The sequence below is a fragment of the Balaenoptera physalus genome, assembly GCF_965194825.1.
Source record: "Balaenoptera physalus genome assembly, chromosome: 10".
Classification (NCBI taxonomy): Eukaryota; Metazoa; Chordata; class Mammalia; order Artiodactyla; family Balaenopteridae; genus Balaenoptera; species Balaenoptera physalus.
Window position 1 is genome coordinate 102,363,489 of NC_138889.1, and position 20,806 is coordinate 102,384,294.

The window sequence follows — 20,806 nt, forward strand, 5'->3', positions numbered from 1 at the left end:
GACATCCATTGTCTGGCAGCTACTTTTCTCTGCAATCTTCCTCCTGGCCATGTTGCAACTTCACTTTACATTCCTAGTCTCTAAAGACATTTCTGTTTACAAATTTCTGACAAACATGATAACGTAGCTTTTTAATAGCATATTCTGTGTTCTATGACCACTAATAAGAGAATTATATATGCAGATATAGATATGTTTCATTTAATCTTTCCATTAAAAGTGCTATTACCAATATTTTACAGATAAGAAAACTGAGAATTTGAAGAGTTACTTCCTAAATTACATGTCTAATATGAAGTAGGGTCAAGATTCAAATGTATATATGATTGGTTTTACAATCTATTTTCTGAATGACTGCTTTGTCAGCTTTTACAGATGTCATGAAAAGGGTGAAATTATGAGGTAAATAATAGTGAATGGGATACAAATCTACATAATCTCATGAGAACCCTTCAGGAATCTAAACAACTGTCAGTTCAGACTTTTGCTGTGAGCGTCCCCTATGGTAACAGGGGAAGCTAATAAACCAAATGAAATTGCTACCTACTCAGAGCATCGTCTAATGTTTTTGCCCATCCTCTTTGGGAACATAGCATAGTGTTTCATGAGTATGTATCACTGAACTTCCTACTAAGGGAAGCATTGGGCTTGATCAAGCTTGTAATTGGGCTTGATCCCAGTTGTTTCAGAAAAATGTTTATGACATTCTATTTTGAGCCCAAATAACTCATAGTATCAGTTTCACTACTGCTTTTACAAGTACTCCACTTCTCACTCAAAATGTGTATAGAATATAGAATCTTACCTGTTATTTGAAATCAAGGTCCTGGAAATCCTAAATTTTTAGTTGGATTTGAAACTCTCTCAGAGAAGAATGTATAAATCCTGTTGGAGAAACTCTCTTGGAGCACTAATCAAAAGGTGCCCTTGTAGTTGTTACTTACCTTACGACAATCTTAATTTCCTTATTTGTGAAATAGACATAATATTATTAACATAGCCTAATTCACAGAATCGTGGCTGTGAATAGCTATTGAAATAAGGTCTATAAAACAAGTCAGTAAATCGTCATTTTGTCTGCATTCAATATAATTTTTATCTTGGCGATTTTTCCTGTCAATGGTTGCAAACTCATGGATAATCCTTAGTTTGGGGAAAGATCAGCATGTGTACTAACAATTATTCACATTCAGATGAGTAAATAAATTACCAAAGAGGCTCTGTATATAGTCTGTCACTTCTAAAATGATGTCAAAGAGAAGAACTATTTGGGGATTTCAGAAGCTAATGAATGGGAACCAGGAGGGAATTTTAGAGGCCTGGAGATCTCAGGCGAATAAGCCCCCATGAGGAAAAATAAAGGTCCTGCTCACTTACTTCAGGAAGAAGCAATTAAACTGCATGTGAAGACGCAACTTGGCTTATTGAGATAGCACAGAGATATGTTTACATTATTTTGTTGTTGTTTCTTCCTTTTTTTCCAGTTTCAGTATGTTTTATTTACAGTAAATTTTATGCATTTTAGTGTACAGTTCTGAGAGTTTGGACAAATGTATATAATAATGTAACCACCAATTCAATCAAAATAAAGAACAGTCCTATATACCCCCCAAATTTTCCTGTGTTCTTTTGCAGAGAACATTTCCTGGCATGCCCCAGAGACTATATTTGTCCTTATGACTTTTCCTTTGCAAGAAATGTCATATAAATGAAACCATGCAGTATGCAGCTTTTTGAGTCTGGTTATTTTCATTTAGCATAATACACATGACATTCATCCATTTGTTGTACGCATCAGTAGTTTGTTCCTTTTTATTATCAAATCGTATTTTATTACATGGATCTAACCAGGTTGTTTATTTCTAGTTTTTATTGATTACAATTAAATCTGCTATAAACATCTGCCTACAGGCTTGTGTATGAACATAAGTTTGCATTTCACTTGAGTAAACACCTTGAAGTGGAATTGTTGACTGATAATGGTAAAGTTTATGTTTAGCTTTATAACATACTGCCAACTGGTTTTTAAAAGTGATGCATCATTTTGCAATCCCACTGGTGATACATGATAATCTCAATTCTTTCATGTCACTGCCAACCCTTAGTGCTGTCTACAACGGAGGTGAGTGTTCCTGACAGAATCTTCATACATTACTGGTAGTCTTCACGTTTTGGATTGCTTGAGGCTGAAGAATTTGGCCAGACTCTTCTAAAAGGTAGAGTAAAATACCCTGAAGTCTTTTTATACAAAGGAAACAAATAACTGCTACAGGAGGAGACTGTCTCAAGACAAGGACAATCTCACTCACAGGACATAGTCATATTTTGAAGGTAATAAGATGCTAGAGGGCTGGACTGGAGAATTCTGAATTTTGAGGAGACAAAGACACACTAGAGTTCCAATCCAAATTTCTGGCAAGGGACAACTTAAATTTCGAGCTAATGGTAGGAGCTCAATTATCAGTATATCTAAGTGATAACTTTGTCACCTCCATCCAGTCCAGTGTGGTTCCTTCTGATCCAACAACTTGTGAACTAGAAAGAAAACTTAGCTCATCCCATATACACATCCAATATATAGTGTTGAAGCCGGGTAATGATAATAAGGGGGAAAACCCTCATTCATAAAAGAGAATAATGGAAGACATGTTAGCCAATTCTGAAATTTTGCTGAGTTGGCATCACAAAGACTGCCCCCCGCCAACCCTGAGAATGATAGACAATTCTTCATTACATCTTGATTTGTCTCTTGGTTAAGAACTCCATTTTTCATTCTTTTTCTTAGCATCTCATCCAATCTTTTGGATGTTGCTTTCTGAATTCTTTTTTTATGATGACTTCTGAAGTGGTATTGAAGTCTTTTCTCCTTGAGGAATATTGTTTTGTGGCTTACTTCCAACCATGTAGTTTGGACTTTTCAGAGGTAATCTAATGCTCAAAGACTTTTTAAATGAAAGCATAGCTTTCTTAGCAATGCAATTCCTTCAACAACCTAGAGGTTTCTTATCAATTTTCTCCCATATTCTGATCATCACACCCCAGATTTTTTTCTAGCTATGACTCTCTAGCCTGCTTCATTTATTTTCCTCCATACCCCATATCTTTCTCTTTTATCTTAATAGTGGCTGTGCAAGTTACACATTGTTGGTAACACACTATTACATCATAGCCTTCAAAACGACTACTTTGTTTCTGATGTTCAGGATTGGATCCTGAAACAAAGAAACATTACATAGTGGAAAAACTAGTGAAATTTGTATAAACTCTGGACTTTTCAGTTAACCACAAAGTACCAAAGTTGGATTCTTTGTTTTGAAAAATGAACCACAGTAACATAAGATAATGAAACTTTACATGTAAAGTGAACTGGGTGAGTGGATATAGGAATTCTCAATACTATCTTTGAAATTTTTGTGTAAATCTGAAATAATTCCCACACTAAAATTTTAGTAAGACCTGAAACCATAAAACGTCTAGAAAAAAGCATAGGAAGTAAGCTCTTTGACATTAGTCTTATTAATTTTTTTTTTTTTGGATATGTCTAGTCAAGCAAGGGAGACCAAAGCAAAAATAAACAAATGAGACTACATCAAACTAAAAAGATTTTACACAGCAAAGGAAACTATCAACAACAACAAAAAGCCACCTAGTGAATGGAAGAAGATATTTACAAATGATATATTCAATAAGGGGTTGATATCCAATATATACAAACAGCTCATACAACTCAACAACAACAACAACAACAACAAAAACTGATTAAAAATGGGAAGAGGACCTGAACAGACATTTTCCTGAAGAATACATACAGATGGCCAACAGGCATATGAAAAAATGCTCATCACTAATCATCAGGGGAACGTAAATCAAAACCACAATGAGATATCACCTCACATCTATCAGAATGGCTATTATCAAAAAGACAACAAATAACAAATGTTGACAAGGATGTGGAGATAAAGGAACACTCCTGCACTGTTGGTGGGAATGTAAATTGGTGTAACCACTATAGAAAACAATATGGAGTTTTCTCAAAAAATTAAAAATAGAACTACCATACAATTCAGCAATTCTACTTCTGAGAATTTACCCAAGGAAAACAAAAACACATTCAAAAAGATACATGCATCCCTATGTTCATCACAGCATTATTATTTACAATGGACAAGATATGGAAACAACCAAAGTGTCCACAGATAGATGAATGGATAAAGAAGGTGTGGTGTAGATATACAATTTATATTACTCAGCCATAAAAACAAATGGAATCTTGCCATTTGTGACAATGTGGTTGGACCTGAAGGGTATTAGACTAAGTGAAGTAAGTCAGACAGAGAAAGACAAATACCTTATCATTTCATTTATTGTGGAATCTAAAAACAAACCCAAAAAAATGAACAAAAAAAGCAGAAAGAGATTCATAGGTACAGAGAAAAACATGGCTGCCAGGGAAGAGAGGGTGGGGGATGTGCAAAATGTGGAAAGGAGATTAAGAGGTGCTCATCAGTTACAAATAAATAAGTAATGGTGATGTACTACATAAAATAGGGAATATAGTCAATAATATTGTAGTAACTTTAAACGGTGACAGATGGTAACTCTACTTATCAGTGTCATCATCTCATAGTGTATACAAATGTCAAATCACTATGTTGTACACCTGAAACTAATATAATATGTATGTCAATTATAGTTCAATTTTAATAAAAAGCTGATGAAGCTCATCATCACTAGACCTGCCTATCAAGAAATGCTAAAGGAGCTGCATAGCACAGGAAGATCAGCTCAGTGCTTTGGGATCACCTAGACGGGTGGGATAGGGAGGGTGGGAGGGAGGGAGATGCAAGAGGGAAGAGATATGGGGACATATGTATGTGTATAACTGATTCACTTTGGTATAAAGCAGAAACTAACACACCATTGTAAAGCAATTATAGTCCAATAAAGATGTTAAAAAAAAAAAAAAGAAATGCTAAAGGAAGTCCCAATTGAAATGAAAGGACATTCGACAGCAACCCAAAAGTATATGAAAATATAAAGCTCACTGGCAAAGGTAAATATACAGACAAATATAGAATCCAGCAAACTGTAATTGTGGTTTGTAAATCACTTTGAATTCCAGTATAGCATTTAAAGGATAAACAGATAACTATAGCTGTAAAATTATATTAAGGGATAAAAAATATAAAACGATATAATTTGTGTTATCCATAACGTAAAGGGGAGGGGAGGTATAAAGGATTAGAGTTTTTGTATATAACAGAAAGTTAAGTTGTTATCAGTTTAAAATAGACTGTTATAACTATAAGGTGTTTTATGCAAGCCCCATGATAATCACAAAGAAGTACCAATAGAAGATACACAAAAGAAAATGAGAAAGGAATCAAAGCATATCACTGAAAATCAAAATCAGCAAAACACAGAGAAAGGCACCAAGAGAGTAAAAGAGGGGAATAATAGCTACAAGAGGGGCAGAAAATAATAACAAAATGAAAATAGCAAGCCCTTCTGTGGTGCGTAATTTTTTTTTTTTTTATAATTTTTGTTTTTTGTTTTTAATTTATTTTTTATTTATTTATTTATGGCTGTGTTGGGTCTTCGTTTCTGTGCGAGGGCTTTCTCTAGTTGCGGCAAGTGGGGGCCACTCTTCATCGCGGTGCGCGGGCCTCTCACTATCGCGGCCTCTCTTGTTGCGGAGCACAGGCTCCAGACGCGCGGGCTCAGTAGTTGTGGCTCACGGGCCTAGCTGCTCCGCGGCATGTGGGATCTTCCCAGACCAGGGCTCGAACCCGTGTCCCCTGCATTGGCAGGCAGATTCTCAACGACTGCGCCACCAGGGAAGCCCTGTGGTGCGTAATTTTATGTGTCAACTTGAGTAAGTAAGGGGATGTCCAGATATGTGGTTAAACACTATTCCTGAGTGGATCTGTGAAGGTGTTTTTAGAAGAGATCAACATGTGAATTAGTGAACTGACTGAAGCACCCCAATGTGGGTGAGCATCACCCAATCCCTTTGGGACTGAATAAAACAAAAAGGTGGAGGAAGTTTGAATTCACTCTCAGCTGCACTGTTTGAGCTAAATTTAAAACACTGATTGTCTCCTGCCCTTGGCCTTTCTGGTTGTTTTGACTTTGTTAAATTAACATTTGTTAAGTGGAGCAAAGGGTGCCAGGTAGTGAGCTACAGTTCAACAACAGACCACGAGAGAAATTGAAAGAGAGAAGTTTATTACTCACAGGTCGTGGAAGAAGTATACAGCATGCCTCCAGGGGTCACACAGGGAGGCCAAGCCAGAGTGCAGACAGAGGGAATGACAGAACATGGGGCACATGCATTTATTAGGGTCCATAGATGGAGTGCTTTGGGGTTCCTGGGTAAAACTAAATTGGTCACTTCAAATCAAAAGAGCAGGTGTTTTTTTTTTAATTTTTATTTTATATTGGAGTATAGTTCATTTACAATGTTGCATTAGTTTCAGGTGTACAGCAAGGTGACTTAGCTATACATATACATATATATACTCTTTTTTTTTTGGTAATCTCTTTTTATTTTAAAAAAATTTTATCAGTGTATAATTGACTTACAATGTTGTATTAGTTTCAGGTGTACAGCAAAGTGAATCTGTTATACAAATACATAAATCCACTCTTTTTTTAAGATTCTTTTCCCATATAGGTCATTACAGAATATTGAGTAGAGTTCCCTGTGCTATACAGTAGGTCCTTATTAGTTATTTATTTTATATATAGTAGTGTGAAAAAAGGCTACGAATGAACTTATCTACAAAACTGAAATAGAGTTACAGATGCAGAAAATAAACTTATGGTTACCGGGGGGGAAGGGGAGAGGATAAATTGGAAGATTGTGATTGACATATATCTATTCTTTTTCAGATTCTTTGCTCATTTAGGTTATTATAGAATATTGAGTATATTTCCCTGTGCTATACAATAGGTCCTTGTTGATTAATTATTTTATATATGGTAGTGTGTATATGTCATTCCCAAACTCCTAATTTATCCCTCCCCCCTCCAGTCTTTCTTTTAGCTGTTAAATTAAGTAGCAACAAGCGACAGGAAGCTCAGTATCACTGCAAATATTTTTGAGATATCTTTGAGTATATATTGTGTTTATTTAAGTTTTCTACTTTTCTCTCAATTCTCGTTCCAAATCCCTGCCTTTATCTCACTTCATCACCTCAAGCATCACACCATTTCTTAAGCATTTTATTTTCCTGTCTGTACACTGCTTTCCCCAAAAGTAACATAAATCACTCTTTCTCTTCATTCTCCCAAAGAACTAATTACACACAATCTTATATTCAGAAACAATGAAGGGAAAGTAAAGCCCAGAACTATAAATTGTTGCAAAGTAAGTATTCAATACAACAGATCTTTAGGTACCTGCTTTCTTTCAAAAGTTGAGAGTATCAAAGCCATATTTCCCTAGTTGCTCTAAGAAAAGCACAACACATATTTACTGTATTATGCAGGTTGGGAAAACATTTAGTAACTAAAACAATGAATAATTAGGGACTAGATTGTAGAGTATACATCTTAAAAATTTTTACCCCCACCATTGATCTAAAACTACTCAAAGTCATTCATCAATTTCATATCACTAAAGCTCATCATCAATTCTTAATCTTGATATTACTTAACCTACCAGCACCTTTGACACAGACATTCCCTCTTGAAACATTTCACATCACTTGGTTTCCAGGACACCACTCACCTTTGCTGGCAGCTCCTCTCTCTGACCTTTTATTGAGACAGTTACCCAGGTCTTAGTCCTTAAACCACTTCCCTTCTCTCTACCTATGTCTTCCTACAGATCTCATTCATTCTCAGGACTTAAATACCATCTACATGCTGATAACTTTGAAATTTATACCTCTATTTCGATGCCAATCTTTTATGGAAGATAAAAAAATGTTGTGAGTTGGGAGTCTGGACTTCAAGAGCCTTTTATTTTTACTTTCACACTGTGAGAATGCTGGCCTGAAAGTATTATGAAAGAAAGCTTGTCCAGCCACTGGAGGATCAAAGACCATGTGGAGAAGAGGTAGAGAGTAGCCAGAATCAACAGCCAGGAATGTAAGGCCATCTTTAAGCTTTCAGCCCAACTGACTATGCAGAAGATAGGCAACCTCATGAGGGAGTCCATGTGAAAGCAGCAAAGTAACTGCCCTGCCAACCATAGAATTATGAGAAATATAAAATGTTGTTTTAAGCCACTAAGTTTTGTGGTAGTGTGTTACAAAGCAATAGATAACTGATTAGCTATACAGATCGTATAATCTCTCTAATTAAATCTATGTGCTGAACAGAATCTTCATCTTCTCAATGGCTCTCCTGAAAGCATTACTAACCTCTTTATTCCTTAGACTATAGGGTTCAACAGATGCCATTTGGTCACTGCCCATAGAATGACTAGAACTGGGTTGTAAGTACATGAAGATGACAGTTCCATAGAATATGGTGATAGCAGTGAGGTGAGAGGTGCAGGTGGAAAAGGCTTTCTTCCTTCCGTCTGCTGAGTGCATTCTCAGGATGGCAATGAATATGAACAGATAGGAAGTCAAGGTAACTATAAGGGCAAAAAAGACATTGAAAGCTGCTAAGGTAAAGAGCACAATCTCATTTATGTAGATATCAGAGCAGGAAAGGGCCAGGATTGGGGGAATATCACAGAAGAAGTGATGGACCATATTGGAATGGCAGAAGGAGAGGCAGAAGGTGAATCCAGTGTGGATGGCAGATCGAGCAAAGCCCCAGACATAGCAGCCTATGGCCCTTTGAGCACACACACTGGTGGTCACAGTGGTGGTGTAATGCAAGGGCTTACACACCGCTGCATGCCGATCATGAGCCATGACTGCTAGTAGAAAACAGTCTACACTGGCAAAGCCACAAAGAAGAACGTCTGAACAACACATCCCCCATAGGATATGACTTTATCTCCGGTGAAAAACCCAGCCATCACCTTGGGAGTAACAGTTGAGGAGTAAACACAATCCACCAGAGAGAGGTTACTGAGGAAAAAATACATGGGAGTGTGGAGACGAGAGTCCAACAGAATCCACGTGATCATCCCAAGATTTCCAATGAGAGTGATGAGATATATGAAAGTGAATATTATGAAGAGGGGGACTTGCAGTGCTGGGATATCAATTAGTCCCAAGAGTCTAAACTCATGCACTTCAGTGCTGTTCTCCATGAATGCCATTTTGAAATGGTGTTTCACCTGTCAAAACAAGGGAAGCAAAATGGATGAATTACTGATGCATGGAAAATGATTCATGGCACATTCTGTCACCTGAATGACACAAGCACACTGTGACACCATTACCAGTGTAGGATTCCCAATAACCCTGAGACTGGCAGCTTCTGACCTCCATCTCACCATTTGTAAAGGTATGCACTATATTTGTTAGTTCCTCAGATATTCCAAATGACCACTCAGTTATATTCAAAATATCTGTTGCTTATTTTTATTTGGGTTGAAAGTTTGTGCTTCCTCTGCAAATTACTTTCACTTTTATCACTGTCATTCCTGAGCAACATAGCACTCATACTAACTAAGCACTTACCATATGCCAGGTAGTCAGAGGACAATAAATAGTATCTCATTTAATCTTCCCAGATATTCTTTTAGGTAATTACCTGAGAAAAAATGATGTATATCACTGCCTTCTGGATGTGAATACTGTGAAGAATGAGATGATTACCCAAGCCATTGTGCTCCATCTAAGGTCTAAGAAGGATAGCTTTCCTTTCACTCCTCAGAGAAAATTGTCCCCCCATTAAAAGAAATACCCCCAAAAGTGTAAAAATATCAAAATCATGACCACTCAAGCAAACTCTATACTATACAGCCTATGCCTGGCTTCATCCCCTTGAGGGAGGCATCACAGAATGGAGGGAGATGGTCATTCCCATTTTATCCCCTTGGAAAAGCCGCATAATGTTGCTGAGTTTTAATTTCTTCATCTGACAAAATAAAGTGAGCATTCTTTCCTACTTTTAGTATGTTACAAGAGTCTTACAGTAATTTTAAAAGGTGTTTGGAGGAGCAGTGGACCTTCAAGATGGTGGAGGAGTAAGACGTGGAGATCACCATCCTCCCCACAAATACATCAAAAATACATCTACATGTGGAACAGCTCCTACAGAATACCTACTGAACACTGGCAGAAGACCTCAGACTTCCCAAAAGGCAAAAAAATCCCCACATACCTGGCCATGTGGCTGACAGGGTCTTGGTGCTCTGGACTGGTGTCAGGCATGAGCCTCTGAGGTGGGAGAGCCGAGTTCAGGACAGTGGACCAGCAGAGACCTCCAGCCCCATGTAATATCAATCGGCGAGAGTTCTCCCAAGATCTCCGTCTCAATGCTAAGACCCAGCTCCACCCATTGGCCAGCAAGCTACAGTGCTGGATGGCCTATGCCAAACAACTAGCAAGATAGGAACACAACCCCACCCATTAGCAGAGAGGCTGCCTAAAATCATACTAAGTTCACAGACACCCAAAACACACCACCGGACATGGTCCTGCCCACCAGAAAGACAAGATCCAGCGCCACCCACCAGAACACAGGCACCAGTCCCCTCCACCAGGAAGACTACACAACCCACTGAACCAACCTTACCCACTGTGGGCAGACACCAGAAACAATGGGAACTACAAACCTGCAGCCTGCGAAAAGGAGACCCCAAACACAGTAAGTTAAGCAAAATGGGAAGAGAGAAATATTCAGCAGATGAAGAAGCAAACTAAAAACCCACCAGACCAAACAAATGAAGAGGAAATAGGCAATCTACCTGAAAAAGAATTCAGAGTAATGATAGTAAAGATGACACAAAATCTTAGAAATAGAATGGAGAAAATAAAAGAAACGTTTAACAAGGACCTAGAAGAACTAAAGAGCAAACAAACAATGATGAACAACACAATAAATGAAATAAAAAATTCTCTAGAAGGAATCAACAGCAGAATAACTGAGGCAGAAGAATGGATAAGTGACCTGGAAGATAAAATAGTGGAAATAACTACTGCAGAGCAGAACAAAGAAAAAAGAATGAAAAGAATTGAGGACAGTCTCAGAGACCTCTGGGACAACATTAAATGCACCAACATTCGAATAATAGGGGTCCCAGAAGAAGAAGAGAAAAAGAAAGGGCCTGAGAAAATATTTGAAGGGATTATAGCTGAAAACTTCCCTAACAAGGGAAAGGAAATAGGCAATAAAGTCCAGGAAGCACAGAGAGTCCCATACAGGATAAATCCAAGGATAAACATACCAAGACACATATTAATCAAACTATCAAAAATTAAATACAAAGAAAAAATATTAAAAGCAGCAAGGAAAAGCAACAATTAACATACAAGGGAATCCCCATAAGGTTAACAGCTGATCTTTCAGCAGAAACTCTGCAAGCCAGAAGGGACTGGCAGGACATATTGAAAGAGATTAAAGGGAAAAACCTACAACCAATATTACTCTACCCAGCAAGGATCTCATTCAGATTCAATGGAGAAATTAAAACCTTTACAGACAAGCAAAAGCTAAGAGGATTCAGCACCACCAAACCAGCTTTACAACAAATGCTAAAGCTACTGGTCTAGGCAGGAAACACAAGAGAAAGAAAAAGCCTACAAAAAACAAACCCAAAACAATTAAGAAAATGGTAATACGAACATACATATCGATAACTACCTTAAATGTAAATAGATTAAATGCTCCAACCAAAACATATAGACTGGCTAAATGGATACAAAAACAAGACCTGTATATATGCTGTCTACAAGAGACCCACTTCAGAGCTAGGGACACATACAGATTGAAAGTGAGGGGATGAAAAAGATATTCCATGCAAATGGAAATCAAAAGAAAGCTGGAGTAGCAATTCTCATATCAGACACAATAGACTTTAAAATAAAGACTATTACAAGAGAAAATGAAGGACACTACATAATGATCAAGGGATCAATCCAAGAAGAAGATATAACAATTGTAAATATTTATGCATCTAACATAGGAGCACCTCAATACATAAGGCAACTGCTAACAGCCATAAAAGGGGAAATGGACAGTAACACAATAATAGTAGGGTACTTTAACACCCCACTTTCACCAACGGACAGATCAACCAAAATGAAAACAAATAAGGAAACACAAGCTTTAAATGACACATAAAACAAGATGGACTTAATTGATATTTATAGGACATTCCATCCAAAAACAACAGACTACCCTTTCTTCTCAAGTACTCATGGAACATTCTCCAGGATAGATCATATCGTGGTCATAAATCAAGCCTTGGTAAATTTAGGACAATTAAAATTATATCAAGTATCTTTTCTGACAACAATGCTATGAGACTAGATATAAATTACAGGAAAAAAACTGTAAAAAATACAAACACATGGAGGCTAAATATTACACAACTAAATAACCAAGAGATCACTGAAGAAATCAAAGAGGAAATCAAAAAATACCTAGAAACAAATGACAATGAAAACACGATGACCCAAAACCTATGGGATGCAGCAAAGCAGATTTAAGAGAGAAGTTTATAGCAATATAATCCTACCTCAAGAAACAAGAAAAATCTCAAATGAACAACCTAACCTTACACCTAAAGCAATTAGAGAAAGAAGAACAAAAAACCCCCCAAGTTAGCAGAAGGGAAGAAATCATAAAAATCACATCAGAAATACATGAAAAAGAAATGAGGGAAACAATAGCAAAGATCAATAAAACTAAAAGCTGGTTCTTTGAGAAGATAAACAAAATTGATAAACCCCTAGCCAGACTCATCAAGAAAAAAAGAGAGAAGACTCAAATCAACAGAATTAGAAATGAAAAAGGAGAAGTAACAACTGACACTGCAGAAATACAAAGAATCATGAGGGATTACTACAAGCAACTATATGCCAACAAAATGGACAACCTGGAAGAAATGGACAAATTCTTAGAAAAGCACAACTTTCCAAGACTGAACCAGGAAGAAATAGAAAATATAAACAGACCAATCACAAGCACTGAAATTGAAACTGTGATTTAAAATCTTCCAAGAAAAAAGCCCAGGACCAGATGGCTTCACAGGCTAATTCTATCAAACATTTAGAGAAGAGCTAACACCTATCCTTCTCAAACTCTTCCAAAATACAGCAGAGGGGAAACACTCCCAAACTCATTCTATGAGGCCACCATCACCCTGATACCAAAACCAGACAAACACGTCACAAAGAAAGAAAACTACCGACCAATATCACTGATGAACACAGATGCAAAAATCCTCAGCAAAATACTAGCAAAGAGAATCCAACAGCACATTAAAAAGATCGTACACCATGATCAAGTGGGGTTTATCCCAGGAATGCAAGGATTCTTCAATATATGCAAATCAATCAATGTGATACACCATATTAACAAATAGAAAGATAAAAACCATATGATCATCTCAATAGGTGCAGAAAAAGCTTTCAAACAAATTCAACACTGATTTATGATAAAAAGCCTCCAGAAAGTAGGCATAGAGGCAACTTACCTCAACATAATAAAGGTCATATATGACAAACCCACAGCCAACATCATTCTCAATGGTGAAAACCTGAAACCATTTCCTCTAAAATCAGGAACAAGACAAGGATGCCACTCTCACCACTATTATTCAACATAGTTTTGGAAGTTCTAGCCACAGAAATCAGAGTTGAAAAAGAAATAAAAGGAATCCAAATTGGAAAAGAAGAAGTAAAATTGTCACTGCTTGCAGATAACGTGATACTCTACATAGAGAATCCTACAGATATTACCAGAAAACTTCTAGAGCTAATCAATGAATTTGGTAATGTAGCAGGATACAAAATTAATGCACAGAAATCTCTTGCATTCCTATACACTAATGATGAAAAATCTGAAAGAGAAATTAAGGAAACACTCCCATTTACCATTGCAACGAAATGAATACAATACCTAGGAATAAACCTACCTAAGGAGACAAAAGACCTGTATTCAGAAAACTATAAGACACTGATGAAAGAAATTAAAGATGATACAAACAGATGGAGAGATATACCATGTTCTTGGATTGGCAGAATCAACATTGTGAAAATGACTATACTACCCAAAGCAATCTACAGATTCAATGCAATCCATAGCAAACTACCAATGGCATTTTTCACAGAACTAGAGCAAAAAATTTCACAATTTATATGGAAACACAAAAGGCTCTGAATACCCAAAGCAATCTTGAGAAAGAAAAACGCTGCTGGAGGAATCAGGCTGCCTGACTTCAGACTATCCACAAAGCTACAGTAAACAAGACAGTATGGTACTGGCACAAAAACAGAAATACAGATCAATGGAACAGGATACAAAACCCAGAGATCAACCCACGCACATATGGTCACCTCATCTTTGATAAAGGATGCAAGAATATACAGTGGAGAAAAGACAGTCTCTTCAATAAGTGGTGTTGGGAATACTGGACAGCTACATGTAAAAGAATGAAATTAGAGCACTCCCTAACACCATACACAAAAGTAAACTCAAAATGGATTAAAGACCTAAATGTAAGGCCAGACACTATAAAACTCTCAGAGGAAAACATAGGAAGAACACTCTTTGACATAAGTCATAGCAAGATCCTTTTTGACCCACCTGCTAGAGAAATGCAAATAAAACCAAAAATAAACAAATGGGACCTAATGAAACTTAAAAGTTTTTGCACAGCAAAAGAAACCATAAACAAGATGAAAAGACAAGTCTCAGAATGGGAGAAAATATTTGCAAACGAAGCAACTGACAGGATTAATCTCCAAAATATAGAAGCAGCTCATGCAGCTCAATATCAAAAAAGCAAACAACTCAATCCAAAACTGAGCAGAAGGCCTAAATAGACGTTTCTCCAAAGAAGATATACATGTTTCTAACAAACACATGAAAGGATGCTCAACATTACCAATCATTAGAGAAATGCAAATCAAAACTACAATGAAGTGTCACATCACAGCAGTCAGAATGACCATCATCAAAAAATCTACAAACAATAAATGCTGGAGTGGGTGTGGAGGAAAGGGAACCCTCTTGCACTGTTGGTGGGAATGTAAATTGATACAGCCACTATGGAGAACAGTACGGAGGTTCCTTAAAAAACTAAAAATAGGACTACTGTATGACCCAGCAATCCCACAACTGGGTATATACCCTGAGAAAATCATAATTCAAAAAGAGACATGGGGCTTCCCTGGTGGCACAGTGGTTAAGAATCTGCCTGCCAATGCAGGGGACACGGATTCAAGCCCTGGTCTGAGAAGATCCCACATGCCTCGGATCAACTAAACCCGTGAGCCACAACTACTGAGTCCGCGTGCTACAACTACTGAAGCCCTTGAGCCTAGAGCCCGTGCTCCACAACAAGAGAAGCCACGGCAATGAGAAGCCCGCGCACTGCAACGAAGAGTAGCACCCACTCTCCGCAACTAGAGAAAGCCCGCGCACAGCAACGAAGACCCAACACAGCATGTTCCACATGTGCCACATTTTTCGTTGCAACACTATTTACAATAGCCAGGACATGGAAGCAACCTAAGTGTCCACCAACAGATGAATGGATAAAGAAGATGTGGCACATATATACAATGGCATATTACTCAGCCATAGAAAGAAACGAAATTGAGTTATTTGTAGTGAGGTGGATGGACCTAGAGTCTGTCATACAGAATGAAGTAAGTCAGAAAGAGAAAAATAAATACCGCATGCTAACACATATATATGGAATCTAAAAGAAAAAAAAATGGTTCTGAAGAACCTAGGGGCAGGATAGTAATAAAGATGCAGACGTAGAGAATGGACTTGAGGACATGGGGAGGGGAAAGGTTAAGCTGGAACGAAGTGAGAGAGTGGCATGGACATATATGCACTACCAAATGTAAAATAGATAGCTAGTGGAGAGCAGCTGCATAGCACAGGGAGATCAGCTTGGTGCTTTGTGACCACCTAGAGGGGTGGGATAGGGAGAGTGGGAGGGAGACGCAAGAGGGAGGGGATATGGGGATATATGTATACACATAGCTGATTCACTTTGTTATACAGCAGAAACTAACACACCATTGTAAAGCAATTATACGCCAATAAAGATGTTAAAATAAACAAACAAACAAATAAATAAATAAATAAAAGGTGTTTGGAGACCAACACTGTTATTTACAGAGGAAGCATATTGTGGTGATAAAGAACATGGTCTCTGGAGTGACTTGCCTGCATTCAAATCCTGGTATTGCTACTTACTAGCTGGGTAACCTTGGGCAACTCACAACCTCTCTGTGCCTCAGTTTAAAACAGGGATGGTAATAATAGTACCTCACAAGGCTGTTTGGGGAATTTAATAAGTTGATATGTTTAAATCACTTAGAATACTGCCTAATACATAGTTAGCATGCAATGTCACAATTATTACTACTCTTAAATAAATATTAATATGAATAGTGGTCATAGTATTATATGACTAACAAAAAAATAACAAAAAAAGCTCAACAAAATTATTGGAACCACTCTACTAAAGAAACTTATGTGGGTGAGTGACCTAATAGCTTAAATTCAAAATTGTATAATCAAACATACCATACTTACAATTATTAACAACAAAAAACTGAGGGTTGAGATTTAGGGATAATAACAGATACAAATTTTGACACGTTATCTTTCATGGCAAGACTTCTGCCAGAGGAATCTATTGAAGGTTGTACTGATTATTTCACCCAACTGTATTTATGAAATAGCTTTCCCAATTTTCAGAATCCAGGCTAAATATCTAATCCAATCTGATAAAGTCTTCAACAAACAAGCTCTTAATGCCAGAATTATTCAGCCCTGGCTCTCTTTTCCTCACACTCCACATGTAGTCCTTGAGTACATACTATTATCTCTACCTTCAAAATATATCCTAAACTCATTCATTTGTCAACACCTTTATTATAACCATTTCAGGGCAAACCCTTGCTTAGGTCACACCTGGTAAGAACTGAGACAAAGAAGGAGACACTGGGAAACTTAAGAAAAGGATATCTGAGTTAAGATGCAGATATGGAAGCTGAGAGATGGTGGGGGCTAAGGAGTAGATATTAAAGGATGTTGAAGTTTTATCCTTTCAATTTGATAGTAAATGTGTCCTATAGGACATGCCTTTTTAATCTTAACAACAATAATATCAGCAACAATCACATCTGCAACCTTATTACCCTTCACACCAGGCACTGTTGTCTTAGTTCATATAGATTCAAACCTTTAAAGTCTGAATCCAAGCCTGACTAATAATATAAACAATGCATAATATAAACAATATAATATACTACCTTAATTTTTTTTTTCTGTATTACCCAATGTACCCAGTACATAATAAGGCCTCAAAATGTCTTAAGCTCACTGTGAGCTCTTATGATTAAGCTATTACATTTCTGTGTATAATGTTTACTCTTAATCAAAAACAAAATTTTGAACAGGTGAAGATATCACTTCAGGAAATAAAGTGTATTGACAGGTATGTCACTGTGCCAAGATCTAAGAGGGTTAAATTAGGTTATTTAGGATCCTAAATATTTAAAACACTAACACGAGACAATATTGTCTTATCTGTGTCCAGAGAATTCCTGGAGATTAAATATAAGTACATGAAGAGGACTGTCCCATAGAATGGAGACTGCAGGGTTGTGGCCAGCACAGGTTGACAAGACGTTCTGGTATCCCTTGGCTAAGCACATACTCAAAATGGTGATAGTTATGAACAGGTAGAAAATCAAGGTAATCAGAAAAACAAAAAAGATATTGAAACTCGCCACAAAGCAAGAACTAGCTCACTGGTAGGTTTATGAGAGCAAGAGAGAGACATGACTGCTTGCTTTCTCAGAAAAAGTGATGGACCATGTTGGACAGACAAAAGGAGAAACTTAAATCATTATGGATGGAAACATTCAGGACATCCCACAGACCTAGCAGTCAATGGGGGCCAGAGGACCAAAAAATTTATTATCATAGTGGTGGTACAATGGAGAGGTTTACACACTGCTGTATAGTTGTCAGAAGACATTGAAATCATCTCAGTCCCTCTCAATCACATTTTCTTTCGATTATTGGGTTATTTGACCAACGTTGGACTACATTCCAAGAATACAAACTTTATGGGATAACACTTCTGTCCTCGAAAAGCTCACAATTAAATAGCAGAGCCACACTTGTAAATGTAAATATATATATTAAATGTAACAAGAATATATTAAATATATTAGTGATTATATAAACGATATAACTATTTCTATAATACATTCTATTAATATTTAATAATACAATATATGATTTATTGATATGTTATGTGTATTTAATGTGTTCGGATGAACAGAGAAGGGTGCCAATACAGAAAAGGAAGAGGCAGAAGGATTAGGGAGAAGAAGAGAAGGGAAAGGACACATTTATTAAACAACTATTCTCTGTCCAGCACTGTGCAAAGTTCTTGCTCATTCAGCACTCATTTAGTACAATTATTATCTCCAGTAGAAGCTCAGAGGATTTTAGTGCGATATCTTAGATCAGAAAATTTGGTTAAAGTGGGCTTTTATTTTTCTTGTGCTAATGTTATTCCTACTAGCCATTTTAATTATGTTTTACAAGCTGGGTGGGGATTAAGAAATAAATATTTCTGGAATTAAATTGCACTGTAGATATTTTACAGAATTTTCTGTCATATATTCCTCCACTTCTTACCAACAGCACCCAGAAGGTCTTATGGGAATCTCTCTATATTTGTTGGTATAAATAATACTAGCTGTTAGACAAAAAAATAGCTCACCCACAGAGGTTTTTCTTGCTCATATACTGTTCATATACACTATATGGGACTCATACAGTGACTTAGGAATCCAAGTTCTTTCCATTTAGTGGCTCCGCTGTCCGCTATGGCCTGGAAAGACCAGTCACTCAGTGTGAGAAGGGGGCCAGGCTGACCTCTCTCTATCTGGCACCAGTAATGTCTGCCCTTACCCCATTCAAATATAGTGCTGGGTCCGAGCTGGCTCTGTCCCCAGCCACTTCTTACTCTCCTTGCCAGGCAGCCTTCTCCTTATTGGAACAAGAGGGGCCAAGCTGGTGCTTGGCCTGGGCCTGGGCTCATGCTAAGGTGACTGAGGGAAACTGACCAGAGGTCCAGGCAGTCCCAACATGCTTCTTCCTCCTTGTTTGGAGGGGGAGAGAGGGGGTCAGCAAGTGTGTGTGAGCTCTCCACAGTGGACTCCACATTTCTCACAGCTCCCCAGCCTGTCCCACTGGTCTTCAAACCAGCCAAGGGGACTTGTCTTCCTGGTGTTGGGCCCCAGGGCTGGGGTACCCAATATGTGGTTAGAATTGCTCATTCCCCGTGGAGGATCTCCTAGCCCAGGTAATCCCCGCCTCCTCCATGTCCGTTCCTAGGGGCACAGGTCCCAAACTGATTGCTTCTCTTCTCTTGCTACCCGACTCCCTGCAGATTGTTCTTTACAGCCTTGGTTGTATAAGAGTCTTTCATCAGTTGCTAGTTTGTTTTCAGTGAGAATTGCTCCACACTTCGATGTATTTCTGATGTGTTTGTGGGGGGAGGTGAGCTCAGTGTCCTCCTACTCTGCCATCTGGATTTCCTCTCCCCACAATTTCTTTATCCATTCATCCTTCAACAGATACTTAGGTGGTTTCCATGTCTTGGCTATTGTGAATGATGCTACAACACACATACACACAAAAGTAATTAGGTGAGAAGATGTATATGTTAATTAGCTTGACTGCAATAATCATTTCACTATGTGTATGTATATCAAAACGTCATGTTGCACTCAAATATATACATTTGTTATTAAAATTTTTAATAAATAAATAATACAAGGCATAGGGGAACCTGGGCAAGGGTTTATTAGTTTCCTATGGCTTCTCTAACGTGTTACCAAAAAATTGGTGGCTTAAAATCACGGAAATTTATTCTCTCACAGTACTAGAAGCCAGAAATTGCAAATTAGTTTCACTGTGCCCAAATCCATGTGGCGGTGGTAGGGCTCCTAATCCCTCTGGAGGATGTAGAATAAAATCCATTCTTGCCTGTTTCATCTTCTGGTGGTATTCCATGGCTTGTGGCTGCATCACTCCAATCTCTGTCTCCATGGTTACATTGCCTTCTCCTCTTTGTGGTCCAATCTCTCTTTGACTTTTTTAAAAAATAAATTTATTCATTTATTTATTTTTGGCTGTGTTGGGTCTTTGTTGCTGCATGTGGGCTTTCTCTAGTTGTGGTGAGTGGGGGCTACTCTTCATTGCCGTGCGTGGGCTTCTCATTGCGGTGGCTTCTCTAGTTGCAGAGCACGGGCTCTAGGCACATGGGCTTCAGTAGTTGTGGCACACAGGCTCAGTAGTTGTGGCTCACAGGCTCTAGAGCGCAGGCTCAGTAGCTGTGGCGCACAGGCTTAGTTGCTCCGCGGCATGTGGCATCTTCCCAGACCAGGGCTCGAACCCGTGTCCCCTGCATTGGCAGGCGGATTCTCAACCACTGCACCACCAGGGAAGTCCTCTTTGACTTCTTCTTATAAGGATATATATGATTTCCTTTAGGGCCCACATGAATAATCCAGGGTAATTGATCAGTCTTAAATACTTAAGATAATCACAGATGCACACAGTCCTTTTTATGCTACATAAGGTAATATTCACATGTTCCAGGGACTCAGATGTGGATCTTTTGGGAGCCACTATTCAACCTACACGGGTTCACATGGGAACATTCTACATG

General features: G+C 37.9%; 2 pseudogenes across 2 annotated transcripts in view; both read right to left on the minus strand.

Annotated features, from left to right (window-relative positions):
• Positions 1–4,261, minus strand: part of LOC309636446 — a 42,084-nt pseudogene extending 37,823 nt beyond the window's left edge. The window contains exon 1 of the transcript XR_014268527.1: positions 806–4,261. The product of XR_014268527.1 is annotated as an uncharacterized misc_RNA (transcript). The remainder of the gene's footprint in view (positions 1–805) is intronic.
• On the minus strand, positions 4,261–13,651 carry LOC309667560 (olfactory receptor 5B2-like; annotated as a pseudogene). The gene has a single exon. The product of its transcript is annotated as an olfactory receptor 5B2-like (transcript).
• Between the last annotated feature and the right edge of the window lie 7,155 nt (positions 13,652–20,806).